At 43.0% G+C, this 21642-nt stretch overlaps 1 protein-coding gene across 18 annotated transcripts in view; it reads right to left on the bottom strand.

The window, feature by feature from the left end:
- The window catches only part of ADCYAP1R1 (ADCYAP receptor type I), a 144888-nt gene extending 126204 nt beyond the window's left edge, over nt 1-18684 (bottom strand). For 14 of the 18 annotated variants that reach the window (XM_075419854.1, XM_075419861.1, XM_075419860.1 and 11 more), the window contains exon 1: nt 18046-18684. The gene's annotated coding sequence lies outside the window, so the exon portion shown is untranslated. Of the gene's footprint in view, nt 1-16521; nt 16596-17011; nt 17160-17269; nt 17639-17809; nt 17980-18045 lie in introns of those variants that run through there. The other 4 variants (XM_075419855.1, XM_075419857.1, XM_075419858.1 and 1 more) reach the window with 4 other exon arrangements.
- Between the last annotated feature and the right edge of the window lie 2958 nt (nt 18685-21642).

Here is a 21642-nt window from a genome sequence, read left to right as displayed (position 1 = left end):
CATAATTTTAACTATCAACTGGTAGATTAAATCCACCACTCTTGACAGAGCAGGAGAAAATGGATCTCAGTAATGTATGTTCTAATTTTGCGATGAGAAATATTTTTCAGTGAGAAAATAGGCAGCAAAATCTCCTGCTATTTCATTTGCCATTTAATCAAGGTATTCTTATCATGCACATTAAATGGTGCATTGTCAGTTTAATTTGTTAAACACTTACTGTGTTTCTTTTTTCATCCCCCTAACTTCCCCCTTCCTCAATACATAACCAACATATCATTTTGCATCCCATGTGGGATTTCTCTGATTTACCCTAGTAAATCTTTTAATTCCGAATTTGGTATTCTGCTCTAATACATTCACCCATGAAAGAGCCCAGAAGGCTGAAGCTAAGAAAAATCACTTCCATTTTCTGAGATACTACTGAGTGGTTTAATGTAAAATACACATGCAGTGCACAGTTTGTGATCTCAGATTCTATCATCCATGCGTTTCAGGGCTGAGTCAATCCCGATCAGCTTTTTGATGAAAGGATTAAGATTCAAGTCCAGGCTGGAACCACTTAACAATGGTGAGTTACTGAAAAAAGCAGTTGCATAAGAGCAAAGAACAGTTCACTAGAGAGACTGAAATTTGGCTCCAAACCACTGGTGAGAAACATAGATATCAGCACAAGTAGTCCAAAGCAGGACTTTTGAGTTTAATTAACCCTGCTGCTTTGTTATCAAGGCTTTCCATTTAAATTAATGGTTCAAATCAAAGTGCTGAAATAGTGAACAGGCAATCTGTATTTTAAGCATAAGTACTACTTCCCTTTGTCATCTACGTTTTTAGCTTTTTTTCCCAAAAGAAAGGTTGATGGTAACTTATTAGGGACACACAGTTTGGAAAATCTTTTTGATAACTGGGGAACATATTTAAGAAAGACTCTAAGTGGACGTATAGTTTAACTACTATCTAAAATCTGTTTTGTTATATTAGACCATGCCATATGGTGCATTCTGATTTACTTTATAGCGGTTCATCATTTAATCGTGATTTACTGTGTCAGGATTGAACAGAAATTAGCAATGCATTTGGAAATGTACACCCCCCCGCCTGCAGTTTTCAGCCCTGCTACCCTGACTGCAGAAGGAAAAATAAAGTTCCTCATGACCTTGAATTTTACTAATAATTACTTGATGTCCTGAACAAAGAAAGGATCGTGTGGCATTAGTGAGCTGACTGTACTGCTCCTGGTCACCAGGGCTTGAGTTCTCCCCAGTTGATGATTAGAATTTAAATTAGAAGCAGACATATTTAAAACTCTTTCTACTGTTAATAAAAAGAGCCAGACACTTCCACTGCACAAATCATATTTTGACTGCAGTCACTCTTTGCAGATGCCTAGATCTCTTCTTTGGTGAAAGAGAAAGCCTATGCTCACTGTGTGCCTAATTCAGACAGGATAATAGAGTTTGCTTTTTAGTACCATCTTTAGCATTTCACTTCTTAGGACTTCCTTTCGTGATAGCTCATAAGTCCTTTCACTTTTTTCCTTGCTATACCTCTGTTTCACTAGCACCTTGTCACATTTAAAAGATCTCCCAGCTTCCAAACTGCACATTTTTGTGCCGGTTTCTGTTAGTCTTGTTTTCTTGAAAATTGAATAGAACTCCTCTGAATGTGCTCAGGGTTTTTAATTGTCAGGAGGAAGAGTGGGTGTTCATCCTACAGGGTTTCTTCAGCAAACAGTAAAACAAAAAATTAGTCTTATTGCTAGAGAGGTCCCATTCTGCAGTTAATTTCTTATTTTCCCCAAAATCAGGTTCCATAATTTGTTTTCCAAATGTCTGTGTATAGTGGCAAATATGGAAGTTGCCGGCTTATGTCAAGATTTGTTTCTTAAACATAATTTCTGTTGTTTCTTCTGTTTCACTTTTCTACTTCTAACTGTTACAAACCTAGACGTGAGAGTCAATGAGCACCTTCCAACCGGAGTTGGGTAGGCTTTAAGGCGTGTCTACTCCACTTGGCCCACAGCACTCACATTGCAGAGCTAACCTCCCAAACTTGCTATCATTTACAAGACACATTAAGAATCCTCCAAGATCTGTTCCTTCAGCTCCCATGGTGTCTGAGGATTTAAAAAAGCCAATAGTATTAAGTCAGAGAGATCCCTATTACAAACAAGAATTCCTGTGTGCCAGCATGAGCTACAAAAGAGAAGAGAAAAGAAAACCCCTTAAACCCCTCGCCTTTCTGCAGGGAAGGGCCAGTTGTACTCTGACTTCTGAACATAACTAAAATGCTAAAGAACATACATGAAGAAAACACTCTAAAATTGTTCTTGTTGTTCTTGTCACTAAGGAAACAACTTCCTAGGAATCTGCAAGTCGAGTACACAGACTCTTTGATGTGCAGCCAACTTTCTCTTCCAACACACTTCCCAGCTATCTGGAGGCTCAGGTCTGCCCGCCAAGGGAGATCTCTCCTGCTCTGTCTCAGCTGAGTCCTTACTTCACATGGAGACTGAAATCTGATGCTCCACAAAGCCCTAGTCCAGACTTGCCTCAACATGAGATGCCAAAGCATAGAGTTATGACTAAACCAAGGGATTTTGCCTTAAGTTACCCCCTTCTGCAGTCCAACAGCACTGCCAGGAGACCTAGAATAGCGTGGGAGCTAGGGAATGTGGGAGGCACAAGTCAAAATTTTTTCTGTCTGTTCACTTGTGGTGTTGTTTTCAGCCATACTTCACATCCTGCCCCACAATAATTTAGACATATGCTTTGTCTGCATGGAGGCTGACAGGGTACATGCAGGTTGTTGAACCTCTTCAGCCCTTCTGATAGAGTGGTCATCTGCAAACTGCATACTGGAAATGATGTATGAAGTCTGATAACTTCTGAATGGTGCCTAGGGCATTGTAAAGAAGAATCTTAGCTGACCTGTCTGGAAAGCTACACAACATGCCATGCAAAAAAATTAATGACCAAATTCCAGAGGTCCAGGATGTTTTCTGGTGGTCTTTACTTTCTCAGCATTGGCACAGCCAATGTATTCCATAGTCACAGAGTCCCTTGTATCCCAAAGAATTTGATAAACATATTCTGCTGAAATGCATTTAAACAGGAACATGCATGCAAATATCCCATCATCAGTTCTGCTGCAGACTAAGAAGCAAATAGTGGCTAAATTCATTGAACAAAGTCATAGCTTGTAACAGGTGGCAGCTAAGGAACAAAATTATGTTTTAAACACTGGGGACTCAGCCAAGACTTATAGACAATGGGCCAAATGGAATATGTGAAAAGACTCCACTAATATAAAACCTTTTCAGAGCATTTGAGCTTTGAAAACATTTTCTTGCTACCAGTGACAGATGTCCATGTCAGATCCTACTTCCTAAGGTTCCTTGGCAGTGTCAGGAGGGCTTAGACACTGCTGTGTTTGATCAAGAACCAGACATCTCCCCGTAGACAAGTTTACTTCTACTGTGTCCCCAGCTCCTTGCAGTGTCTAGGCTTCTGTTTCCCTTCCCCTTGTGTAAAAGGGTAATCTGGATCTCTGTAACTGTACTTAGTGTGGTCTCTGCACCAAAAATGCTTAAAAGTTCTAAAAGCAAGACTGTTCTGTCCAAGTAAACAGCTGGACCACAGTGAATCCATCTGTCAATGGCAACAATTCAATAACCACTGAGCAATCCCCTACCAAGGCAAAAATCTATCTGTCCAGCCAGCCAACGATCTTTGCTTTTATGTTAAATTCATCACCCACCTTCGTATCAGAAGTGTTTTGTCGGCTACTTCTTTGTGAACAAGGAGCTAAGAAAGTGAACTGAGTAAGCAACAACGACTAATGGTGGTTTCATAATAGGGGTAAGGAAAAAAATGGATTTCAATGTTACAACTACATGGCTAAACACATCAGGTCCAGTACCCTTCCTTGGCCTTGATGTCAGGTGACATGTCATCATTTTTACCCACTCTGCTAAACTCCTTTACTGGAAATTAGAACAGCCTCTTCCAAACTGCCTAGGAGAATAGTTTGAGCATTGTTTGTAACTGTGGTGTTAGCCTTTATTTGTTAAATATCTTTTTTATTAAATGTTGCATAAAGAGCAACTCATTTGGAATTCGCATTCTCCTAGGCTACTGCAGATTCTTCCTGTTTTCTTCCCATCACAACAGTGTAAACAATTATCTGTTTTCCTAACCATTTCAAGTCTAATTGGTATTCATGCCAGTGCTGAGTCAAGCAAATGCACCATTGCTGAACAGATTTTACTGAAAGCAGTTTCTTCCACATCAAGGGAGATTTTATCTTGAAAAGACACCAGAATTCTCTGTCATTACGTATCTTAAAAATAAAAAGGCACATTGCAAAACCTAAGCAATTGATAAATGTTTGATGACAAAACTGTGCTTCTCTGAGCACGTAAGATCTCTGAGTTTTCTGTAGATCATTGCTTACTGACTTTCAATTTAGGATAATGACAGTGATACTTTTAAGAAATCTTTTGGGAGAAGAGTAAGTATTCATTTTAAATTCTATAAATCTATACAGGAAATTTTTTTTTTTACTTTAAATCTATTAACCCTAGTGTCCCATATTTGACATAGAAGGCCTTTGTTTTGCAGATCCTTGAGGAGAGATGAGAGCTTTGTGATAGCAACAGTATATAAAACCTCAGAGAAACTCTGTTCATCTGTTAGCTTTCCTTCAAATTTTCTATACATCTTGATGCAAATCAGAGTGGATTTCCCTCCAATAACTTCAGACATATGTTTTGTGGATATTTATAGATAACCAAGTCATCCCAGACTCCCTTAATCGACTGCGGGAAAAAAAGCTGTTCGGGGCCACATGTCTTCTGATTTATTTTAAGTTAGTGATTCAGGAAAAAATTAAATCAACCCTATATTCTTATGCTACTTTAGATGTATCTCAGATATAGATATATTGTAGAAAACTATTTGAACTGTAAGTGCTCCAGTTGTCTCATGTAGTGTATCGTGCTTTTGCAATGGAGCTTCATTGCTATTGGGACAACATATTGAAGAGATCTCCAAATGAACAAAGAAGTTTCAATATATAGACCGATTCATTTAAATTACTTATTTTAAAAGAATTCAAATAACATTGGTAGTATACTTGCTGAAAGACACATTAAGAAATCAGGGTCATCTCTTGTTTGTTCAATGGTATCGTAGTAAGGCCAAGACGCAACAAGCAGGAAGAATCTATTTGACAAACTTTTCAACATCGATGACATTAATAACAGTGGTTCCTTCCCTTAGCTCATTGCAAAACATTGTGCAGGAGCTCTTCCAAAACCGCTCATGGGAAACTAGAGGGGAAAACTCAAAATAGGTGATCGAAAGTGGAAGTCACATTGTACTTCGCCTTTTTTGCATTGTTACTTACGGGTCACTAAAGACAGCAGTCTACTGATACAGGTGATAAAGAATAAGGTGTGGAATCATATAGAACATTTGGTAAAGCCATCCATGAAAATATAGAGCTTCCAACCATGGATCTCATCTTCATGTTGGCTGAAGTCACGGCATTGTTAAGGAGACGCTGAATCCAAATGAGCAAAAAGGGCATACAACAAAGAGGGTACTGAACAAGCATGGCCTATAGGGGAGCGGAAAGTACTTGGAGGAATGTGCATTTGTTTGCTCTTTTACCATAGAATCCTAGAATCATAAAATGCTTTGGGTTGGAAGGGACCTTCAGAGTTCATCTAGCCTTACACCCCTGTAGTGAGCAGGGATATGTTCAACTAGAGCAGGTTTCTCAGAGCCCTGTCCAACTTCACCTTGAATGCTTCCAGGGATGGGGCCTCCAGTACTTCTCTGGGCAATCTGTTCTAGTGTTTTACCACCCTCATGGTAAAAAATTTCTTCCTTATAGCTAGGCTAAATCTACCCTCCCTTAGTTTAAAGCCATTCCTCCTTGTCCTATTGCAACAAGCCGTGATGAAAAGATTTTCCCCATCTTTCCCATAGGCCCCCTTCAAGTACTGAAAGCTGCTCTAAGGTCTTGTTGCAGCCTTCTCTTCTCCAGGCTGAACAGCCCCAACTCTCTTAGCCTTTCCTCACAGGGGAGGTGTTTCAGCCCTTGGATCATCTTTGTGGCCTCCTCTGGACCTGCTCCAACAGGTCCACGTCCTTCTTGTGCTGGGAGCTTCAGAGCTGGATGCAGGACTCACGGGGGGGTCCCACCAGAGCAGAGTGGAGGGGCAGAATCACCTCCTTCGACCTGCTGGACACTCTGCTGGGCATGCAGCCTTGGATACCGTTGGCCTTCTGATCTGTGAGCGCACATTTGTGGCTCATGTCAAGCTTTTCAACCATCAGTAACCCCAAGTCCTTCTCAGCAGGGTTGCTCTTAATTCCTGGATCCCCCAGCCTGTATTGGTAGCAGGGGTTGCCCCAATCCAGATGCAGGACCTTGCACTTGGCTTTGTTGAACCTCATGAGGTTCACACAGGCCCACTTGTTGAGCTTGTCCAGGTCCCTCTGGATGGCATCTCATCCTTCTGGTATGTCAAGCGCACCACTCAGCTTGGTGTCATTTGCAAACTTGCTGAGGGTGAACTTGATCTTGCTAAGTCACTGATGAAAATATTAAACAGCACCGGTCCCAGTACAGACCCCTGAGGGACACCACTTGTCACCGGCATCCACCTGGACATTGAGCCTTTCACCACTACCCTCTGCCTGCGACCTTCCAACCAATTCCTTAGCCACCGACCAGTCCACCCATCAAACCCATATTTCGCCAATTTGGAGAGAAGCATGTTGTGAGGGACTGTGTCAAGGGCTTTACAGAAGTCCAGCTAGATCACATCCATAGCTCTTCCCTTGTCCACTCACCTAGTCTCGCCATCGTAGAAATCCACTAGGTTGGTCAGGCAGGACTTGCACTTGGTGAAGCCATGCTGGCTGTCTCGAATCACCTCCCTGGCCTCCATGTGCTTTAGCATAGCTTCTAGGAGGATCAGTCCCCCATGATCTTCCCAGGCACAGAGATGAGGCTGACAGGTCGGTAGTTCCCAGGGTCCTGCTTCCTACTCATTTTAAAAACGGGCACAGTGTTTCCCTTCCTTCAGCCACCAGGAAGTTCACCTGATTGCCATGACCTTTCAAATATCATGGAGAGTGGCTTGGCAAATTTTTACTCATTTGGTTATTAAATGGGTGGCAAATCATTATGGTTCATTTCGCTGAGTATGGAGGAGTTTATATCTTTTAAAGATTACCTCTTTGTTGAAGGCTAAGTTCATCTTCAGACGATGTCACTACTACTCGTTCAATTTAGAGCACATTACATTTTCTTTCTTTCTTTCTTCATGTTCCCTTACATCAATTATTTTTATTAGCCTTCTTGATCTTAGAGGATAAAAATTACCACAAAGGTTAATATAATGTTTAGAAGTGCTGAAAGTCAAGGCAGGAGGATGATGGGACAACATTCTGATCTAAGCTCATCCACCAGCCAAGGAAGATAAGTCTGGAGATGCATTTTGAGGAAAGATGGAATATTATATGTTGAGGGCAGTTGTAGAGATATGAAAGAGCAAGATCAGTTCAGCCATCTCTAACTCTGCCTTGCTCATCTTTGTCATTCCTGATACACATGCACATTGTTTTCAGTAGCGCTTGTTCTGACCTCTGGTCTGATCTTTTACCTGTTGCAGGCTAAATGTAAATAGTGTGCCACTAAAGCTGGTCATTTTCAGAGTTACACAGAAGCAGTAGCACACTAGGGTGATGGATTTTGGAAATGTCAAGGACACAGCAGAAAGTGTAGAAAAATTTTGAGGGCTGAAACCAGCCCTTGAATCACAGGCTGTAACATTTTGGGTTAAAGCTCTCAAAGCTGATTTTAAAAAATGCAAGTTTGAACACGCCACTAAATAGAACGATATGGATTAGATTGGACATGCAGTCAGACACACCTGCATATTCTTTTCCATCTGGCCAGTTTAGATGAAATGTGTAGATCTTACTTAATATTTGTAGGTCTTGTCTGGCTTGCTTGGCTTTTCCACAATGCTCACTGTCCAGTACCCTCACATAGTTAATAGAGGTAAAACTGATTTCCAATTCACATTAATTATTTTAGAAACCTACTTTGGGATCAAAAAAAATTGAAGCCTGGACTCCACTGTCTATAAAGACAACATATAATAAACAGCCATTTAGTCCCACCCAGAAATCTACAAATGCAGGAATGTTGCTTGCTTATCTGGGAAGTAAAAGGGAAAACATGTAAAATTATATAGGCTTGTCTGAAAATTCAGATAACCTCTGATATAAATGAAAATATTTTGAAATTTTAAGCTTTCAATATATGACATGCAGTACGGCATAGTCTATCTGTTCATTGATCAGAATGTCAGGTGAGAGTTTCTCCAGTCAGCAAAGAAAGGAATGGCATGTTAATGTTCAGGCGAGCTTCCTTTTCAACTTTTAAGAAAAGAGCCATGCGTTACAAATTATCTGATATAAGTTGTGTGGTCGAACTACCATATTGTTGCTCTCATAACCATATTCTTAATGACAATGCACACACTAAACTTTTTGTGGCTGTGAATAGATTTGACAATAGGTCATGTCCATTGTACTGCATTGTACTGCATAATGTAGCAGTGGTGTACATGGAAAATGTACATAATCTACTTACTGAGGTTTGTCTCAGAAGCTCTTTGGGAACAGTATAGTAGCTAAATTATGTCCTTGTTGTTCTAATTCAGTAGAGGCAGCGAGAAACAAAGCAAGAGGTCAATTTAACGAGCTATCAGAAGAAGAAAATAAAAATCAAGACAATAAAGTCAAAAGTGATGCTCTTAGTTCGGAGAATCCTTTATTGTTTCTGCTAGGAAGATGTGAGGCGTATTTTGCCAGCTCAGGAAGCTATAGATCAAATGGATCTTGAAAAGTTAAAAAATCCTTTTTCTTTCAGGAAGAGTTAGATCGGAGATTTTCCAAACTGATGCACACAAAGCTCCCAGAACAGCTTGAAGAAGCTGAGCCTATCAGAATAATGTTAAAGCCTGGTGCTTTGAAGACTTTTTCTTTAAATAGGTGGTGTTTTGCTTTAATCACCTCGGATCTGGCTCCATGTTTTCTGGAGACAGAGAACATGCCAGAAAAAAGAGAGCAAAGAAAAGCTATACAAACCTTCACCAAAGTAGGTGTGTAGCTGACATTCTTCATTTTGAACAGAAGAGTTTGGAGAAACAGAGGCAATCAGGTAATAAAGTCAACATCACTAGGGAACTTGGACAGAAAAGTCTTTTTGCATTAAAGACGTTAAAACTTCATGAAACCTACATCTCAAGGAAGCTGAGAAAAGAAGTCACAAGGAAGAACTCCAGACTGAAGCTGGTGAATCATGAACATTCAAAGAACCTAGAAGTAACAATGCAGAGAAAGCTGGGCAACAAAAGAGCTGTGTCTTGGACACCCAGAAGTGTCAGAGTAAAGTGAGAATATTCAGTCAGGCTCTCATGAGCAAAGTAAAGCAAGATCATAGGTATGACCTCAGCACATCTGCAGTGGGTTGACCTTTTCCTCTGCTTGAGATTAGGACAGTGATTATGCAAGGATGAAGGGAGAATGGCTAAGGTAAAGCACAGAGCCAGCACAGACTACTGAGCTGTACGAGGCAACACACAAAAAGATGAAGCACAGGCTGGGAAAACTTCTGCTGTAAATTATTTAGGAAGAAAAACACCTTCTGGATTATTCAATCACAGGATGACCAGAAGCTGCCTGTGGTAGCTGAATGTGGAGAAAGACAAATGCAGTCTCGAGGTTGTCACCGGGAAAATAATTCCAGGAATTATATGGAGCTAATTAGATACACCTGCAGCACAGTATTTATTTTGTGGCCAAATATCTGAACTGTGATATCCCAAGACAACAATACCAAAGGGTGTTTCCAAGTCCTACATGAGGGTATACGAAAATCAGTTGAATTCTTTGTGCGTGTAGTAAGAGCACTGAGGCCAAGATTTGAGCAGTCTCATTCTAAACCATCAGGAGGGATCAGAAACCAGGGAGAGGATTCAGACTTCAGATTAAATCATCTCAGTGACATGTACTGAAAATTTTTCAGGCTAAAGAGTTACAAAGCTCACTCTATAGTAGATACCTATAACTATCTTGGTGGATGACAGGTTAACCACGAGCCAGCAGTGTGGTCTGGCTGCCAAGAAGGCCAATGACATCCTGGGATGCATTAGGAGGAGTGTGGCCAGCAGGTCGAGGGAGGTTCTCCTTCCCCTCTACACTGCCCTGGTGAGGCCTCACCTGGAATACTGTGTCCAGTTCTGGGCTCCCCAGTTCAAGAAAGATGACGAGCTACTGGAGAGAGTCCAGCGGAGGGCTATGAGGATGGTGAGGGGTCTGGAGCATCTCTCGTACGAGGAGAGGCTGAGGGAGCTGGGCTTGTTCAGCCTGAAGAAGAGAAGGCTGCGAGGGGACCTAATATATACTTACAAATAGCTGAAGGGTGGGTGTCAGGAGGACGGGGCCAAGCTCTTTTCAGTAGTGCCCAGCGACCGGACAAGGGGTAATGGGCACAAACTGAAGCACAGGAAGTTCCAGCTGAACACGAGGAAGAATTTCTTCCCTCTGAGGATGACGGAGCACTGGAACAGGCTGCCCAGGGAGGTTGTGGAGTCTCCTTCTCTGGAGATATTCAAGACCCGCCTGGACAAGGTCCTCTACAGCCTACTGTAGGTGACGCTGCTTCGGCAGGAGGGTTGGACTAAATGACCCACAGAGGTCTCTTCCAACCCCTACCATTCTGTGATTCTGTGATTCTGTGATCTACATTGACTGGGCATTGACCTGGGGTCAGAATCGGTAGGCTTAACGCAGGTGTTCGGTGTCACCAGTACCCCAGGGTATTTTACCTGCCCTCATACAGAGGGTAAACGATGTGGTGTAGATAACATCATACCTACAGATCCTTAGCAGATGTTAGATAGCCCAGGGATCTCAGATGGCACTTAACACTAATGTTCAGGTGACTGAACCATGTCCTGAATCTCCTTTGACTATAGCAGAAGCTTATGTCGTTATATACAGGTAGCCACCTCAAAATACACACCTATCTGCAGATGTTTTTTTCTGTGAGCTGAAACCCGATTCTGGTCAGCACGGTAGAAAATATCATAGCAAAAGAGACCTGTAAATCTTCCATATACAGGAAAGGGAAAGAGTTGAATACCAGAGGTGAAAATCTGTCAGGGGTACACTTGCAGGGGGAGCAAAAAAGGTTGTGACATTCATTTCTTCTCTTCCGAATAACATTGAGTCTCTGAAGACTCTTCTCGATGACCGCCACTACTACACCCAGCTGTAGTACAAAGTGCAAGTCAGATAACAAAAAGCTAGAGTATACAGAGTAGTGTCCAGAGACATGAACGCTGCAGAGAAGCAACTTCAACAAGGCAAACAAGGGCTTTTCATACTGCTCTCTCCTCTGCAGTCACCAAGTACTATTCTCTAACGAAGTTTGTTCCAGCTGTTCGCCCACTGTACATAATCATCTTGGCTAACTAACCCATTCACTAGCACAAAAACACCATCCAAGCTGTCAAACATCATTCAACCCGAATGAATGAGCGTGGATTGTGGAATCCAAGGCTCCAGTGACAGCTGTGACACATTCACAGCCTTAGTCATGAAGAGCTTCAGCATCTGCGGCATTTCTGATGCTCTCTCATCTCCTCTGCATCTTCAGTTAGAGCACAAAACTCCTGGAAGGAATCCAAAGATCCATCTCTCTGAAACGCAGGAAATGAGTAACTTTACCAAGGCCTTTAACTTGGGCCTTTATATAATGCACTTGTGCTGCCTTCTTTATATTGTTTCTAGGCCAACTCTAAGAGAGAAAGTTCTGCTGTGTGTCCAATATCTTAGATATGTACCAAGCCCAAGCTCATATTTGTCTTTTGGTACTAGTTATCTCATTTTAAGAATTCACGTACTTATATAAGTGTCATTATTACAAAAATTATTCTTTAAAAGGAAATGCTTTTTACTTGTGACCATGAATGTGCCAGTCTATATTTTTGTTAGAAATGAAGAAAAACTTCTATAAACCTGTTTCAAAAGTGTGACAGTAAGAGCACAAACAGAAATGTTATGACTTTATAAAGTCTTACCATTCCAGAAAAAGGAATTAATATTTAAGGATATCTTAGATATTTTAAAATCCCTTTCCAAATAAATATAATTTATTTTTTGCTGTGGAGAAGCGTATCTCTTTCTATTACACTTTTAAATCCAGTCTAGATACCAGTGTGTTCTGAGCAGTTCAAATACTTTTTTTTCATTTTTTGCATTTTAGTAAGTACTTTTAAAGGCCATAGTTAAGCAGGAAGGTGTTGGTTAAATCCATTTATCAACGGACTGAGGGACTTCTTTAGCTTAGGACAGAGGGTGGATGCAATACAGTAAGAAAGCATTGAGCTATTGATTTATGGCAAAAAGCTGGCTTTTAGGTCACCTAATTCTAAGCATGTTAAGTGCTCCAAGCTGGTCAAAATGTATTTCTCAAGGTACTAACCCTAAGCTAATGACGTCTGGTCAGCATTCATCTCCATTTGCTTGCAACTTACAGTGTACCTATTCACGAGTATATTAGATGAGGCTTGTAGCATTGCACAGCTTCTGGCTGGCTCAGAGAACAGGCAGAGCAAGCCTGCATCTGCCTGCAGAAAATCACGTAGCCATCTGAGATGTGTCCCTGTGTTGATGTATCCCCACCTGTTCACAAAATTGCATTCAAACTTCATTCAGCAAATCCCTCCTGGTAATTGGACATGCTTTGAAGAAAGAAAGTGTCGATATGCTGAGGAAACCTCTGAGATTAAAATTATCAATGAATAATAATAATAATAATAATAACAATAATAGACGACACATAGATAGGGTGTTGCCTGAGACGTGGCATGCAGTCTCCCTACAAGGGGCAGAATGAGTTTGCCACTGGTTGAATAAAGGGAAGATGTTGGTGAGGAAGATGTGGGGGCTGCCATAGCAGGCTTGGGCTTTCCAGAAAAAAACATCTGTCACAACTTGCTATTGCTATGTGCTAGCAAAAAATTACCAGCCTTGGCCCTGAGCAAAGATGGGAAGAAGAGAGGAATTACACTTCATGAGGATATCTCTGAGATACCATGGGAGGATTCATCTCACTGATTTTGGATGTGTATTTCTGAGCCAGCTGCTGCAGGAACCTCCATAGGGTGATTTATCTGACCCACTTTAGGATGAGATGAGCCACCCTCCCCACTTATAATGAATTGGGGTGATTAGATTAGACGTGACCATCTAGCTTTCAGATGCTTAAGTGAGAGCAGATGAACGTCACCCAGGCTGCCACACACTTCTGAATGAGAAAGCCTTCCTTCACAAGAAATGAGTAATAGATTTGCCAGGGGATCCTTTGGGGCCAAGTTTTCACCTTGAGAATGAGAAAATTTATATGTCCACCACTCCTCAGAGATGGACCTAATAAAACATCTACTTCTTGCAAAACAAGAACTTGATTCCATCACATTTCCCTTCAGTAAGGCATTCTTCTTTAAGAATCCCCACCCAGTCAGACAGGACAATATACTGTCTCTTGCAGGAAAAGAAAGTAGCAAAACTTGCCTCATTCTGAGGAACTAAAGAATAAAAATAAAAAATCTAGGCTATTAACACAACACGCAGATTAAAAGGGCTTTTCCTGCCCTAACCCCCATCTCCATTTAGCAGGCTCAACAAATCATAGATAACGCACTATAATTATCCTTCCATTTGCAGCTCCAGAGCAATCATGACCCAGTCGTCTCTAATGGAGTGCAAAAACCAGTGTGATTGAAGCTCTTTGTGAAATGCCTCAACGTTGAACGGACAAACCTGCAAACATATGTGGCAGAAGTCTAAAGTTATAAGTTCATTAAGGAGCTCTTAGACTTCAGTATTCCTTGCATGCTACATAACAACTTATTATTATTGCTATTGCCATGACTATTATTAAGCAGAAGAAGAATTAGACCATATAAATATTTATTCCCTTTTCTTTCAATGTCAGAGTGAATTATGATTTATGTAAACAAAAACTAGAATTGTTGAGTTGATTTGTCAGGGTCTTTTTTTGCCTTGCTTCTTAAAGAGTGATATTAAACAGAGGTTTTCACACCTTATAAAACTCTTTTTTTAAAAGAATCTGTCAAATAAATAGACTAGAGCAGTTTCAGAACACAGTCCTACCGTAAGCCATCCAAGACTAAATTGTGACACCTGAATGAGTGGGTATAAGACTGTCAGGATGCCTCCAGGGAAGATAAACTCTAATGTCAAACGCAAATCAGCTAATTTTGATGGGACAACTATCTCAGAAGAATTTAGATTCAACAGCAACGTAGAATCAAAGCAGAAAATCAGAGTCCCTGCAAGTGCGTCTGTATATTTATGCAGGAATCTTTCCAAGGGAATATTCCTCAGCACAACAACTAAGCTAGCTTGAAATGCTCTCTGTGATGATGTTCGTACTTTTTATTCAAGAGACAGAATAATTTGGTGCCTGCTAAGAAATTCTATCCTGAAATTATTAATCCAGCTACTCAACAGATCAGTTCAGCAGCTTGCATAGGGATAGAATCGATGAACTGCAGTGAAATACATAAACAAGACTTGAACAATCTGACTTGTTATGCGCAAGTTCCTGCTTTATCTTGTGGAGATAAAAGTTCAAGTCTAAGAAGACAGATCAATAAATTGAGAGAGCAAAAGGTGGTCAGAGAATAAAGCACAAGCAAAGCCATGAGGTGAGGGATGGATATTCTGCTGTGAAGCGCTCTGAAAAAAGGTGCCTTTCTTCCCAGATATTTGTGCCCACTCAGTTACAATCCAAACAGCATTTCGACAGCCACTACAGTCCCATGAATTCTAGTATTTGTTAACGTTGTGGAAAACTACTACACACCTTTCTGTATGCAAAGCATTTCTTAAGAACAGAACAAGTTCAGCACTGAGGGAACTGGAAAAGTATCTCGTCAAGCGATTCTGTATATATCGGGTAGGAGGAGTGCTCTGAAACAGAGTGGTGTTACAGCTATCCCTGACGATATGTTATCAGCAAAGATGACTTTAAAGCTGTGGATAGGAAAAAAAGAGGGAGTTCCTCACTTGTGCATTTACATCCCTTTCAGCAGAGTTGTTCCACTTCAGCGCTGGTGTGGAAAACTTACTCCAAAATCCCATTGACTGCAGCGTGTATTGAATCCTGCCCCTGCTCTGTTCACTGGAGATATGGGATGGCTGGACGTGAAAGGAGAACAGGGAATAGAAATAAAGGAACATAAGCCACACAAAAATACACTTTGTTGACTTAAAGATTGAGGCTGCACTCTCTGGGCCAAGTAGTGGGGTGAAATAAAATTCAGTATCTCCACTGACTTCTATATCCTGAGATCAGTTTACCACTCCTAAGAACTGTGGCAAATAAATAATGCCTCTGTTAAAACAGGACTAACTCTAAGACCTGAAATTTCTGTAGGTCTTTCTGCCAGACATGAATTACAGCGTGATCCTGTCCTGAGTTTACTTTTCCTCAGTGCTTCTTAACTTCAATACTCTGGTTTCATTAAAAGATAATCTGAGCTAATTTAGGAATTAGACTGTTTGTACTAAGTGTGATCAAAGGGAAGAAAAGGAAAACAAAATCTGCTACACTGAAATGAATCAGCTTGGGGACATGGGTCTCAACTTATCAAAGGCGTAGGCACATATGGAACTCAACCCCAGAAAAAATATCTCCAGGATGCCAGCTCAGTCAGCCAAAAGAAGAGAGATGTGATGTACAAAGGTCTGAACGTGATCAACAGCACAGCCCACAATCTCAGAAATCTCTGTTTTTCTCTCCCTGGTACCATCCCACAACACAGCTTCTGCCTTCGTGTTTATGAGCTTCACACATACACCGACAACAGCAGATCCAGGGAGCTACATGAGGCTGTGGCACCACAATGCAAACAGCAGACATCTTAAATCTACAGGGAGGAAGGAGCCCTCCTGTTTTCTTGCAGGGACCCCCAACAAATGACAGAAAGCTAAAATCAAGGAGCGATAACAAAATTCCCTCTTTAAAGATAAGCATGTGTATTTATCGCACATAAAGCCCCCATGACCTTGGAGTCTGTGCAGTGCCAATGGTTATCCTTCCAGTCACTGCACATATGCCTTTGACTGGAAAATACAAAACAACAGAAACCTTCCACCCTGTGATGTCCAAGCCAGATTACCGGTACAATAACAGATCAATTGTAGCTGTCCTGAAAGAACAACAAAGCAGCAACTATTGCCTTCAGCGCATAGAAACAGGAAAAATAACACAGAAGATGGTAACCCAGAATTGTAACCGAGATACAAGCAGAGACATCAACTTTAATCCAGCCCCTGTTATTGCACTGAATAGCATTCCTTAATTATTCATCAGATTGGAGCACTGTTGCCTTACCCATTCTATAGGACAACTTCTTTCAAGACAGCTCCAGTGTGCTCTGCATTAGCCAAGTACAGACACCTGTATAACACATTCTTTCTCCATAGCTATACCAACACCACTCTGAGTTTGCCTTCACGCTGTCATTGACAGTGACCTTAAGTAATCATACATTCTCTTTGATTAGCATGTGCTAGCCATGGAAACGCTTCCCCGCTGTACCTGACCAGCGTTGCACAGGCTGAATAGAGAAGTGAGATGGCTGTGTACCCAAATAACATCAAATGAAAACCTATTTTTTTGTTTGTTGATTCCAACAGATTAAAAAAAACAAAACACTCCAAGAGCTACTTCACTTACATTGCATATTGATGTATCAGCCCAACACTTGCCCTGTAATTAACATACACAAGACGGATGGTAATGCATAATACCCCAGGAAAGAATCAGGTCACTCCTCTGCCTTATTCACTTCAGTTCATATTTTTATTAGTATTATAATTACCTCCAGTGCTACGCCAATATATTCTTCAAGCTGAAGGCCAGATTTCTTTTACCAGCAGATTAGATGCAGAGGAAAGCCACTGACTTCCAGGGAGTTCTTCCCAACCTGATTCTATGCAAGTGGGATGGTTGTCCAGCCGTAAACACTGGTATGTCACTAAACAAATCCCTCTTTTTCTCATGCATTTTCCAGTCCTGAACAGCATGCTGCATTATCTTTCTCTCCCTGGCTATGAACTCTTCAGATTCCAATACATACCTGAACTGTTCACACGTTAAATTCACAGCACAGCGGTAAAGAGTCTGCCCTGTACTCTGTCCCTCTGACTTCGGATGTGCTTTGCATAAAGATGGTATTATTAGAACCAGCTGTTCAAATACTGATAAGGAGAATTGCAGAGAGGCATGCAAGCAGAGGTCGAAGGCACACTAACAGCATCTTTTACTGCTACCCCACAGTAAAGACAGAGAAGTCCTGGTGCACCGCTCGAAGGGTGAATGAGAGTTTCTGCGGCAGGTGAAGATGCAGAACCGCAAAGGGATCCTTCAGCTCGCAAATGCCAACAGCAGCTCCGGGTCCGTTAGCAAGCGGGTTTTATTTACCAGCCATATTGTTTTAAAACCAGACGTGATTCCCATACCGAGCACGTTAACCTGTCACCACTTGCGAAGGGAGATTTATTTGTTTGAAAAGAACCAAAAGCTATCTCGAGGACGCATCCTCAGCGCCTGCAGCAGCGGCTGAAGGCAGAAAGCCTGCATGCAATCCCCCCCCCCCCCGAAGAAGTATTCCCAGGACCTGGGGAAGATGAGGGAAGAGCCGGTAAATCAGTGTCACTCGGAGACAAGCCGCCGGTTCCTTTTCCCTCGCCGGCTGCGGCAGCGGCTCCTTGGCATCTCCGGGGTCGGGCCGAGCGGGGCAGAGCCCGGCTGCCGCTGCCCCCCCCGTCCCCAGCCCGGGCGGGGGGAGCCGGAGCGCTGCCTCTCCGGGGGGGGGGGGGGAAGGTGGGAGGGAGGCCGGGGAAAAGCACTTACCACTGCGGCAGGGATCCGTCCCGGTGCTGGAGATGCTGCATCCCCTTCGTGCCGGGGCGGGGCGGGTGCCGGTGGGGTGGGAGCCAGCGGCGGGGGGGGGGGGGGTCGCGGAGCCGTTCCCCGGCAGAACCCGTCCAGCCCCGCGGTGGAAGTGAGCGGCCGGAGCCAAGCTCCCCCCGCCCCACTGGCACCGGGCGGAGGAGGGGTCGGCGCCTCCGAAGGGAATCCAAATTCCTCCTCCCTCGCCTGCCGCTCATGTCCAGGCTGCCTTTGCTCAGGGGATGGGCCACGTCCTGGCCGTGAAGGAATTTGCCATCACTAAAGCAAAACCAAAACAACAACCCCCCCAAAAAAAACCAAGAAAGGAGGCAGATTTGCAAACTTTTTTTTCCCCCTCTCTTTTCTTTTTTCTTTTCTTTTATTATTATTATTTTTAGGGGGGATTATTTGTGCTTGGGAAGTAGGGGGTGGGGTGGCGGTGGAGAAGGGCGTTCAGGCTGGATCAGATGCTCTGCCTGCGAGCCAAGGCGATGGTGCGCTCGCCCCTGTATTGCTCTGTGTGCGTGTGTGTGATTCTCGTACCCAGACAATGCTCTGCAAAGCGAGCTGGTCCTGCGGAGAAATGCAACCACCTCCTCCCCCGGGTGCCTGAGGAAAGGCGAGGGAATACGGAACCAATCGCTTTTCCTTGGCTGGTCTCATTAATATGGAGGAGAGAAGGAAACCAATGAGGACGAGCGGGAGGAGGGGTTTATTCAAATCAAGTTTCTTAAATCAAGCACACACACACACACCCCCCTCCCCCCGCTTTTCCTTCCTCCTCCTACCTTCCCCAAATCTTCCTTCTCCCTGTCACCTGAGCACCGTTTCTGCTGTCCCAGAGATTTTGTTTCTTTTCTAATTAGCGTGACCAGGCCAGCAAAACACGGTGGTGGGAGGGAGGATGGCATCACTGCTGGAAGGGGGGTGGGGTGAGCAGGGTGGGTGTAGGGAGGCAATTTCTCCCTGAGCTGCAGAAGAGTTGATTGCAAAGAAAAGAAATACAGTAGCTGGACTTGGCGGGGAAAGGAACTGAAGGGGAGCAGGAATTTCGCCTAGAAGCAGCATTTTGTAAATGGCATTTTCAGATGGGCAAGTGGCCGGTGTCCAGGATGAGCCCTCTGCTTGTGGAAAGGATCTCCTCCCCTCCCACAGCAGACATGCACACCCAGAAAGGGAAACGACTGCACAGGAACAGCAGTATCTGCGCTGTCCTGTGTTGCCTCAGAGCTACACAGCAACAGGCTCTCTGCAACAGCAGTGCAGGAGTGGTATCTGTTGCTGGAAAATCAGTAGAGTGGAGCTGTAGAGAGAGCTGAGGTGGTTGGTGGTAAGGGAAGGGATGTCCAGCTGGTCCCTTTGACTGTTATCTGGACAAGAGCTTGGTGGCACATGTCCCCTGCAAGGTAAGTGCACAAAAAGCATCCAGTCACTGCTCCCTTCAGCAGAGAGTAGCACTCAAGGGAAAGCTCTCCAGACCTGGAAAAATGATTGCTAAAAGAGTCTGAACATCTATAGCAGGCCTAGAGGGGCCCTCTGCCAGGACATCCCATGGAGACACTTGGTACCATGCCACTTTTGCTGCTGCCAACCATGCTGCTCCCAGGCCCCAACAGACCTATGTCAAGAACTTCAGATGCTGAATGCCCACGGTCTTATCCAAATTCTGAGACCTGTGCTGTAAGAACAGCTGCCTGCTGATGAGGTTCTTCTAACTTCCCTGAAAATTCACAACACCTGGGACACCAATACTGCTGCTCTCCCCATTGTGGAAAACCCCTCTGCTTATCTTTTACCACTTCCCCTTAATTTTCTACATTTCCCATCTTCCATTTCCCTTGGCATGTAAACTCATTTCAAATCCTCCTTGCCTTTACCCTACTCCCTGATAAAACAAAGGAGAAAAAAGGCAATTTGGTCATAAAAGCAACTAAATCCATTACCTGTCCAGTGTGAAAATCCCTGACCCAATTACTTCCTCATATGTTGTAGTTCCTGTGGCTCTCAGTCCAGGTGCAGGAGCCTGAGGGAACATAGTCCCACAGCAGAAGCACTAGACCAGACAGACCTGCTCCCAGTCCCCTGGCATGGTAACAGCCCCATGGCTGCATAGGTGCCTTCTCTAGAGAAAAGCATGCTCAGACACATTGTGAATGCATTCAGCTCTGGTTTTGTTCCAGTGCCAAGGAGCAGTCCAAAGAATCAACTAGACTTTTCAAAGATTTACTTTGCACATTTTCCTCCAGTTATGCCATTTTCTGTAGCCACATCTCACAGCTTTCATTAATGTCACTAAACGTGAGGGATAAAAAAGAAAACAAACAAAAAGTGTAGATGTTTACATTGTACAGGTGAGCTAATCAGCCTGTGCACTCTATATAGATTTTAATAAGAGAAAGGCACTGTTATGATGCCATCCATTGCACCTACTTTATATATCTACATAGTATAAAACACCTGACTAGATTTTCATAAAATGTAAAGGGAGCCAAGACTAACTAAATCAGACTTAGACACCTATTTGTTAGTCAGATAGATCTCAGCAAACCTTATTTTTCCACATCCTAAAGGCGAAGATGCAGGACAAAGAAACCTCCACAGCAAAATGTCTGTTCTACCCATGAAGAAGCATCTATGTTCACTCCACAGACTTAAAGAACCTCTTCCCCCATCCCAAAAAAACTCCCCAACAACAAAACAAAAGCCCAGCTGTGTCCCCTCAAAATGTCCAGAATTTATGGCAAACCTACCTCAAAAATCATAAACCTCACTATGAAATGCTGTCTTGAGTTGCTAAGCATGGAAGAAGGTTCCCAGCTGTTCAATTATTATGTGCTGCTCCAACACCTTCTCCATATTTTTCTCAGGAGAAGGGCAATGGGCCAAGAGAATCATCTAGTTGCCCATTTCCAGCCGCAGTTGGACTGCCTTAGATGATCTCAGCTGATACTCGAATCAGGTTTCCAATCGAAGTAGTCAGGAGAGTCTATCTTCCTGAGAGAAAAGTGTGAGTTACTGCTAAATGACCTAGACAGCCACCCATCTGTCATCCCACATGGACAAGACGCTGGCAAGCTGGCTCCAAGAGTGTTTTGCTGAGACTGGGCTAAAGTTATTTTGTTGGAACGTCCTTGTCCTCTTCTTTTCCTTTGGCACCTCAGATGTGATTTAGTTGACCAAATAGCTAGGTCTGAGCTGATAAACCACCTCTCCTTTCCTATTAAGGACAGATCTTGTCAGTGCAGTTGCTGAAATATAAGGCACAATCCATCTCAGCCCAAGGAGATATTGAAAACAGCTCAGAGGAGCAGTGTCCTAAATGTGCCTGTTTCTCTCCCCTGCCTTGAGACAAACTGGGAACACTAGCCCAGCTTGTCAACACCCACGAAGTAGATGTCTAAGGTTTAATGAGTTGAATCCCTCTTTCACTATCAGGTTTGACAAGCCTGAAATATGGACACTCACCCAGTTGTCTTGTTCTGCTCTGCCAGGACAAGAACCGCCCCCAGATAGTGCCACAGCCTCCCACCCACACTGAGATTCCACCTGCCAGACCCT

Source organism: Opisthocomus hoazin, chromosome 4 (genome assembly GCF_030867145.1).
Source record: "Opisthocomus hoazin isolate bOpiHoa1 chromosome 4, bOpiHoa1.hap1, whole genome shotgun sequence".
Taxonomy (NCBI): Eukaryota; Metazoa; Chordata; class Aves; order Opisthocomiformes; family Opisthocomidae; genus Opisthocomus; species Opisthocomus hoazin.
This window is presented reverse-complemented; position numbering and strand designations above follow the sequence as displayed.